General features: G+C 38.2%; 1 non-coding gene across 1 annotated transcript; it reads left to right on the forward strand.

Moving 5' to 3' along the window:
- Positions 1-5,607: 5,607 nt before the first annotated feature.
- Positions 5,608-5,744, forward strand: LOC111758095 (small nucleolar RNA SNORA2/SNORA34 family). The gene has a single exon (XR_002792328.1). It is a non-coding gene; the product is annotated as a small nucleolar RNA SNORA2/SNORA34 family (small nucleolar RNA).
- Positions 5,745-10,001: the final 4,257 nt, after the last annotated feature.

The raw sequence follows: 10,001 nt of genomic DNA on the forward strand, positions 1-10,001 counted from the left end.
TTCCGGATTCATAAGCCAGGTGTCAGATCATCAAAGGTAACAAACATTTAAACTTTCTTGTGACTGATTGTATTTTTTGGTTTCATCACAGGTCTTCTTTAATTAAACATGTTGGTGCAGAAGTCCAGGAGTGTGACGGACGGACGGACCGACTCTCTTTTTCCTCCAGAGCCTGTCCCCACCTGCTTTGTATCCACTGTCAGTATTTCACCTCTAGTATGCAGATAGTCTCCTCCCATCATCCGGACCCTGTAAGTCAGTAGTGACAGTGTACCCCTTGGACCCTAAAAGTCCTAGGATTAAGCCCGATTTGCAGTCACTGGACCTGGAAAAATGTAACAATCACTGGAAGCAGACTTTGGTCCTCCCTTACATGTTGTGGTCTCTCCTTAGAAACCATCCTACTTTTCATATTCTAGCAGCCCAATTCAAATCCAAGAGCCCCTAAATCCCTACACACTCTCTTTATGAACTGACCACTCCCCCAGTGCCCAACAACCCTGATTTGTCCTAAAATTTTGACCTGGCTGATTGGTCAACACCTGTGCCCCAACCCCAGCCACCTCCTCTTTCCTAAGCCTCATTCATGGCTCTCTCCCCGTAGCTTTCAGCCTCAACTTCCTCTTCTGCCTGTTACTCATTCTTCTTGCCTTTGTGAGCCTCAGACCCAATCCCCACCCACATCATGTTCTGCCATGTTACCTCTAGGAGCAGTAGCAGAAGCAGAAGGCCTCACCTGAGTTAATGTTCCCTTTTCGCTTTCCAACCTTCTCCAGTTTGAAAAAAGACTGATCTTTTTCCATTACATCCCTCCCAACACATCAAAGGTCAACACCTGACCCAATCTTTTGATCTCAACTGGAGAGACTTCTGTCATCCTCACTAGCACCCTCTTACCTAAAGACGGGGAGAGTACAAGGTTAAGAGTTTTTAACCCATTTTATTGCCAATGGGCGGCTACTACATTCTTTGGTTTTTTAAATTATGATTGGAGCAATATTATAGCACTACCTAACATGGTTCTGAATGATTATAGTGAAAGTATGCTATAACAATGGAGCATAAAGAGGTATAATGGAAGCAAGATTTCTATGTAGCACTAAGATTAGTAAAATAAAAACATAATAGACTGATACTTTACATAGGTTTAATGTAATACCTTGAGCTACCACTAAAAAGGTTATACACAGAGCAAGTCAAAGCATTATGGATAAACCAAATTGAACAAAGAAATAACTATCATTCTGCAGACATCAAAAAGATGATAAGTGAATATTTTAAGTTCTATACAAACAAATCTGACAATTTAAATGAAATGTACTAATTTCTTTTAAAACACAAACTACCACACCTGGGCCATTTTGTATGCCACTATGGAATACATTCAGTAGCCCTATCACTATCAAAGAAATTGATTTCATAATTTATAACCTCTAAAAAATCTCCAAGCCCAAATAGTTTCTCTAGAGACTTTTACCAGATACTTTGACCAGAGATTTAAAATTCTGTATGAGGTACTCAAAAAACTTAAGTAACAGGAAGCACTTATCATTACATTTCATAAAAGCAGTATTACTCTGACATCAAAAACTAAGAAATTGTCATCAGGCTTGGTCTGAAAGGTTCCTGAGGCTGAAATAAGGAATGTAACCCACCTTTTTGTAGAATAAGTGCAGGTTCACTGACTCCCATCTTGGAAAAAGTATTTTCAGGATGCATCAGCAGGAGGCACAGGAAAGGTTTATTAAACAGATATTTTAGGATGCACTCAAGAGAGAAATGCAGGCACTCAGAGAAATGAGATGCATTATTTCCTGGAACAGAGAACATTTGTGCTTCTCTCAAAGGAATGAAAACACTGGAAAAGGGTGGCCCACCCCCTAGAAGGATCTAGCCCACTCTCTAGGTATGGGAAATTTTGTTGTTGGTTTGCCAGGTTTTTTTATAGGTAATTTAATCATTCTTTGGGTTTTACCAACATGTTCCATTATCTTATGATCAGATCTGCTTTTTACTTTCTCCATTAAGCCAATTTACAGACTTTAAGTATTTCTGAGGAATTTTGAGTGTCATGGACCTGATAGGAAAGGAGCCTAAATTGAACCAAATTAATGCCACTATGGATCCTCTTGGGAATTTCAGCTGGGTCCTGAAAGTTGCAGTCTTATTAAAAGCACAATTTTTAGTTAACATTTCCATGTCTCATTTCTACCTATCTTTTGTGTCTTCTATCCTACTTCAAAATTACCAAAAAAATCCCCCAATAAATATACACAGCAATATCCCTCAAGAATACACACAAAAGCCCTCAATAAATGAAATACAGCAATATATACAAATAATTATTCATTAACCAAGTGCGGTTTATTCCAAAGATGCTAGGCTGGTTCAGATTAACCCACAACATTATTGAGCTAAAAAAAAATCATATGATCTTATCAGCTGAAACTGAGAAAGTGTCCCATAAAATCCAATACCCATTAAAATAAATAAATAACAGACTTCTTCAGTTTAATTAATAGCATCTGGAAAAAGTATCTAGAATATTAATGTCAAATATTCATAGAGTTAACATTATCTTTTTGTTTTAAAAAGAGATAAATCAGAAAAGAAAAACAAAAAGCAAAAGACTTAACCGCAAACTCAAAACAATAACAATATAGGTTTTCAAAACAGAATGAAAGAAGTTTAACAATGGTTATTATATTGCATATTGTTCTCTTTTTTTCAAAGAAAGAAAAGAAAATAGAAAAACAGAAAAGAAGGGTAGAACAATACCAAATTCAAAAAAAAATCTTAAAATCGCTAGTTGATACATTAATCATTGTTGTCTTAAAAAATAGTTGCCAAAGTCAAAAAATCAAAGCATAAATAGCAGCAAACCTGCTATTCAGTGTTCCAACAGAAATTCAGTAATATGGTGAGTTAACATTATCTTTAATGGAAAAACTTCTTTTTCTAAGATTCAGAACCCTGCAAGGATATACACTCTTATGGCTCATTCAACATAGTTCTGAAAGGTCTACGTAAGACAATTAAGCAAGGAAAAAGAACTACAAGACATACAGATCAGGTGAGAGGAAATTTCCTTATCTTTAGGACATAAAATCTAAATAGAAAAGTTCAAAACTACAAAAAAAATTAGCAAATAATGTTCTGCTCGGTTACAAGATACAAACTAAAGATACAAATATCACTTGTTTTCTTGGTACTATCAAGAAATATGTGTATACTGAGATTAAAATTGAAATATTACTTGCAATCACTTAAAAAATGCTTAGGTGTAAATCCAATAAAACACATGCAGGTCTGAAAAATTTTTGTAGAAAACTACAAAATATTGATGAAAGAAATCAAAAATACAACAACATATATAGGCAACACCAAAATTGGTGGGCAGTATATCTCAATTTGAAACACATGTAAATGGTTTGCATTCAAACATTGCCTGCCAACTGTGTCACCTGACAGACAAATGTACAATGTACAAATGTACAAATATGCACCCTGGATCCTGCATCTTGTAGACACTCTGAAAAATCCCTTACATATATTCAACTCTAGATCCATAAGTGGCTCTCTCTTAAGGGCCCACACTCTATTTCTCAGATTTTGTACTTTTAAATTTAAATTTCTGCCTAATAAATTCCTTTACACTCCTACCGACACATCCTGAAAATTCTTTTTCTGCTATGGGAATCAAAGAATTTGCAACCTAATTTATGATTAAGATGAGTTTAAATTTCTTATCTCTGTGGGAAGCTCTTTGGACTCTGTATTGTAACACTAAATACTGTGTTCATGGATTAATAAACTCGGGATAGTAAAGATGTCAATGCTCTCAAGTTGAAGTACCAACTTATCATAATTCTGATCAAAATCCAAAGATTGATTATAAATACAGACAAAATTACCGTAAAGTTTATATTCAAAGGCAAAGAAGCTAGAATAACTAAATTATTTTTGGAAATAAGTATCAAGTGGGAAGGAAAAAATGTTCCAAGTTTTATATTACAATGTTATCTCTGTTCATAAGTTTAATTCTTTCCATGATTCTGGTTGCAAACAGAATGAAAGAGAACCGAATCAAGTTCGTTGGTTAGGCTCAATGTTGACCTTAAGGGGAAATTTGATTTACTTATTCAGTTCAGTTTGCAACCAGAATTGTGTAAAGAATTAAGTTCATGAACCAAGGTATCACCATATAGTATATGGTTACAGTAATAAATATTTTGAGAAATTAGAAGATAAATATATAAATCAGTGGACAGAGAACCCAAAAAATAACTCACACAAGTACGCTTGTGGTGGATTAAGTAATGGTCAACTTGTAACACCAGCTAAACTGAGTCAGCAGTCATCATGGTGCTGGGTGTGGATGGCCCACCCGAGGATTGTTGCCACCAGCATAAAAAAGAGAATTGGAGAGAAGATGTTGAGCTGCTGATTCTCCTGAAGAAGTCTGTCATTCTGGTTTTCCTGATATGAACTCAGTTTTTCTCATCATTGGAAGAGCTTGGGGTCCTACTGTCACTGAGGGTGGCTGCAGTTCTTGGGGGAACTTGATCCTGTTCTTGAGAATCGTTTCCTGGCTCCAGTGCAGATCCTTCAGCCTGCTGAGGACAGATCCTGCATCCTACTGACACAGATTTTATAGCCTCCACCACTGACCATTGGGCCTTCCCAGTTCAGATCCTTGATACAGACTTGCATGCAACATTTTTGTAGACTCTAGGTCTTCAGCTGGATTCATGTAGGGCATTGTCCAGGGGATCTAGGCTCTCAGCTATATTTTTTGAGTTTCTAGTATGTAGACAGATGTCCTGTACTCTTTTGCATTTGATTATTTGGGTGAATATTTAAAACAATCCTATAAATTATGTGCCCTGTATTAAATCTATTACTTAGTATACCTTAACTATAACAATGCTCAAGTGATTTTTTGATAAAGGTACAAGGGCAATACAACATACAAAGGAAAAACAGCCTTTTCAAAAACTGGTGCTTTGGTTAATGAACATTCACAAGTTAACAAAATTGAACTTGGTCTTACAATTTCTATAAAAACTAACTCAAAATTGATCATAGTCTAAAATATAAAATACAAAACTATGACTTCTAGGAAACATAGGAAATTTTCAGGGTCTAGAATTAGGTAAAGAGTTCTTTGATTTGACCTCAGAAGCATGAAACGTTGTCATGGCTTGTGTCTGGATATCCTCCCAAAGCCTCATATGGTCATGGGTGACTGAATATTGGGTGTATGATTGTGGGATCAAAAATGTGATGCTGAGATTGACTCATGGTATTTTTCTAGTATTAAAACTGCTCCACCTGAGTATGATTGCTGCCTGTCCTATGGGTGGGTAACCAGTATACCATTTACAAGGGACAGAAAGAAGGTTTCTGTTTGTCACTTACAGCTTTCTGCTTGGTGCCTTCTGCCTTCTGCCTGCCATGAACTGTTTCTCCTCTCCGATGTGTCTCTGCCAGGACACTCTGCCTGACAACTATGGACTAAACTGCTACAAACTGTTAACCAAATAAAGCCTTCCTTCTTTAACTTTTTGTGTCAGCTATTTTGTCTCATCAAGAAAAGTAACTGTTCAGGCCCTGAATCAAGGCTGGCAGCTTCCTGATGCTGTTGGTTTCAGGCAGGAGCCTAAAGAGATGTCTTTCTATGATCTGTTGGCTATTTCAGAACTTGGGCAGTGAAATGGTCAATTCATTAGAAAGAAACAACTTGCAACCCTCCCCTGTGGTGAGCAGCTGTGAGCATGGCAGGCTCTGGTGGCCCAGGATGAGAGACATCGGCATTTACTGGGACCTGTGCTGTGCTGGGACCTGGAGTGCTGGGAAACCAAGCAACCCCTCAACCCCTCCCCCACAGTGAGTAGCTGTGAGTGTGGCAGGCTGTGGCAGCCCAGGACAGGAGTCACTGGCATTTACTGGGACCCAGCCATGCTGGGATCTTGAGCACTGGGAAACCAAGCAACCCCTCCCCTCCTCAGTAAGTGACTGAGCGTGGCAGGGCCCAGTGGCCCAGGATGGGAGCCTCCAACACTTACTGGGACCCAAGCCAAGCTGGGACCTGGAGTGCCAGGAAACTAAGCAACTCCTCCACCCCCACATGTTTTATTTTGTTGAACTTCAATATACATAAAAGTATGGACAGCTATTTTGAAGAGAATGAGAGACTATATGACAGCCATTAGCAACTTCCTTATTGTCTGGTTTTGAAGACCTAAAACACCTTTCTCATTCAGTTCAGATCAGTTTTATACTATGCTGTTTTATATAAATTCTCTGTATGCGAAGACACAGACAACTATTTGGAAGAAAACAAGAGACATTATGATAGATAGTAAAGATCTCAGGTCATCTAGCTTTGAAATTTATATCTCTTACATTGCTTTCTTATGTCCTATTTTGTTCTGTTTTGTTGTGTTTAATTTTAGCCCCTTTAAAATAAAAATTTTAAAAAAGAAAAGTAACTGTTATGGTTGATACACTGTGTCAGCTTGAGAAGTTTAACTGAGAGACTCAGTAGGAAGCCAGAATTCTTAACTTTATAAATACCCTCATCCTGTGCAAAGGAGGGCAAGGAGATTCTGAGCGCTACACGTGCTCTATCTCTCTCCCTTTTGCTCTGGCTGCTGCCTCTAAGCTTTGCCCTGGTGCCGTGCCAGCCTGCCTCGGACCCAGCTGATTACGAACTGAAACTGCCTCAACAGTGAGCTAACTAAACCTTTCCGTCCTTCATTTCGCGTGTTGGGTATTTTGTTCCAGCAATGAAAGAAGAGTAACCAAAATAAATATAAAAAAATATAATTAGAAAATTGATAATTTGATCTTTATAAACGTTTTAAGCTTCTGATTTATGAAAGATTCTGTTAAGATAATGACAAGATAACTACAGACTGTATCAAATATTTATAAACCTCATATCTTATAAAGATTTCATATCTAAAATGAAGACCTTTTACAACTCCACAGCAAAAATATCAAAAATCCAATTAAAATATGGGGAAAAATACAAACAGATCTTCACCAAAGAGAACATATGGATGACAATAAGCAGATAAAAATTACTTGATATCATTAGCTGTTAGAGAAATTAAAACTAAAGTTACAGTGAGATAACACTAAATATCTATCAATAACTAAAATAAAAGTTAGTGACATCAGTAAATGCTGTTAAGAATATGGACTGCTCTTTCATACATTGCAGAATATAAATTGGTACATTTATATGGAAATATTTTAACAGTTTCTAAAAATCTAAACATAAAACTATCATATAACTCAACAACTACACTCTTGGTCTTTGTCCTGGAAAAGTCAAAACATATGTTCACACAAAACCTGTCTGTAAATGTCTAGACCAACTTTATTCACAATAGACTAGTACTAAAAAAGTGAAGGCACCCTCAGCAGATGAATGTTAATCACACTGTAGTATAATCATATCACTGACTAATGTTCAACAATAAATAAGAATGAATATTTGTTATATCTGTTAACTTAGAACACTTGCTAGAAAGATAAGCTGAGTGCAAAAGCCAGTTCCAAAAGTTTACATTACTGTATCATTGGATTTAGAAAATCTTTGTAATACGACAATTAAAGAATGGAGAGCATATTAGTTGTCAGACATTAAGGAGAGAGAGGGAAACAGGGTGGTGGGTATATTTATAAGAGCAATGTGAGCAATCATATGATGATAAAATATTCTGTGTCTTCTGACTGTCTCATTTTCAATATCCTGGTTGCAATATTTTACTACAGTTTTGCAAGATGTAATTGCAGCGGAAAACCATGTAAAAGGTATACAAATCTCTCTCCATTATTTCTTACAACTGAAATGTCAGTCTCTCATTTTCTTACAACTGAAATGTCAACTGGATGTCAATTTACAATTAAGTCACAAAAAGTGTTTAATTTTTTGAAGACTGAGAATCTAGGAGGGAAGAGTGAAAGTCATAATTTTTTCTTGGAATTAACCAAATTATCATTATCTACCATTAAATGAAATGACAGTTGGGAAAAAAAAAGAATAAGTTGTCAAAACAGTCAATTAAAGTTTTTAAAAAGACCATAAAAAAAGAGATACAAACGGACCTTAAGTATTTTATTGTGATTTAAAATAAACACTGACTTGATAATTTGCTACTATAGAAATACAAGCTCTTCTTGAATTTTAGAGCCCCACAGAGCTGTGCAATTAGGTGTGCACGGTTGCAGATGGCTCTGGCCACCATATCCAGGACTGGAATTTTAAGGAAAAAACAGTTTAAAGAACCTGGGACAGGAGTATTTCCTTTCTAGATTTCCAGGGTTTGTTTATTTCTTTTTCAAGTATCCTACAGCTATCCCTCACACAGACCTAATTCCAACAGTATTTTTTAAGGCAACTTTCTAGTTCTCTCTAAAAGGACCATAAAAATAAAATGTCGGGACTTCCGGGAGAACATGGCAGACAGATAACAGCAACTACCGGAGGCTCTCTAAAAGACTCGGCTCAGAAGCCAGGAATGGTGCAGACTAAGGAGATATAAGAAGGTGGAGATATGCTCTGCTGACTCAGGAATGACCTGGGCTGAGAGAAACCAACTTGGAATGCAGTCCTGGTGCTAAAACAGGAACAGAAAAGCCTCGGTGTGGAGGCTGGACCCCGCACCATTGGAAGCCGTGATTTGGGTTTCCTGCCGCGTGGTGGCTGGCTGCCTCTACAGCGGCTCGGCAAGGAGAGAGACACGCGGAAGCTCTGAGAACGGCAATCTGCGAACGGAGTCGAAAATAGGACGGGAAGGGAGGCGTGCACTGACTTGTGGTGAGGTGAGAGAGAGAAACTGACACTCTACCACAGTTTGACTCCAGCAGAGGACTTTCTGGGCCCGAGCAGTCCTGCGGGAGCAGGGCGCGATGGCGACTCCAGCCACACATCCCCCTCTCGGACGGGATTGGTGAAAAGTGCCTGGCCTGCTTGACGCTGCCGGCGGACCCGGTAGGCTGTCCCAACCCAGATCCCAGAGCCTGACGGTGGCTGGGAGGGGCGGGTCCCACATAAGCTGCCTGGTCCGTAACTCCCTGGTGCGCAGCGGTGAGCGGGAACACCTAACCGGCGCAATTCGATCAGGCTGTGGCTGACTGGGAGAGAAGCTGGGCCTCTTATATAAGCTTGCATATATAAGGAACAGAGAATATGGGAAGAGGCAGCAACAAGAAAGGCTCCTCGGCCCCCAATTCTGAGAAACAGGCAATAGCGGACACCGCACCAATAGACATAAAGTGCCATATAGAGAGCCTCATAGACCAATTCAGGAATGAAGTTATCAACGACCTGAAGCTAGAAGTATGCAGAATAGTTAGAGAAATGCTAAGCATCACCCAAGAAAAAACAGATGGTGGAATGGAAGAATAGAAAAAGAGGGGAGAATTGTTTGATGGAGAAAACAGAGAAAGCATAGAATACGTGAAGCAGGTTCAAAGAGATTACCAAGATACTAAGAAGTCTATCGAAGACTGGCATAACAGCTTGAAAGAAACTAAGGACAGACTATCTGAACTGGAGGGCAGACTTGTAATATGGGAGAATGAAATGAAAAACTTCTTAAAAATAACAAAGAAACAAACAGCAATAATACAAAGACAAGAAGATGATAAGAGGATTCATAACTTAAGGATTAAGAACATAAAAGAAGAAGTAGGGACACAAACAAGTGAATACAAAAGCTACTCACAGAAATAATCCAGGAGAATTTTCCTAATTTAGCAAAAGGTAAAGATACTCAGATGTATGAGGCATACAGGACCCCAGCTACCTATAACCCAAACAGAGCAACACCCAGGCATATAATAATAAAAATTCCAGAAATTCAATACAAGAACAGAATATTAAAAGCTGTCAGAGACAAGAAACAGACCACTTACAAGGGAACACCCATCAGAATTACAGCAGATTTCTCTGCACAAACCATCAAATCACGAAGAGCGTGGGG

Source organism: Cavia porcellus, unplaced genomic scaffold (assembly GCF_034190915.1).
Source record: "Cavia porcellus strain 051 isolate PalLab524CR breed Dunkin Hartley unplaced genomic scaffold, mCavPor4.1 scaffold_20, whole genome shotgun sequence".
NCBI classification, from domain to species: domain Eukaryota; kingdom Metazoa; phylum Chordata; class Mammalia; order Rodentia; family Caviidae; genus Cavia; species Cavia porcellus.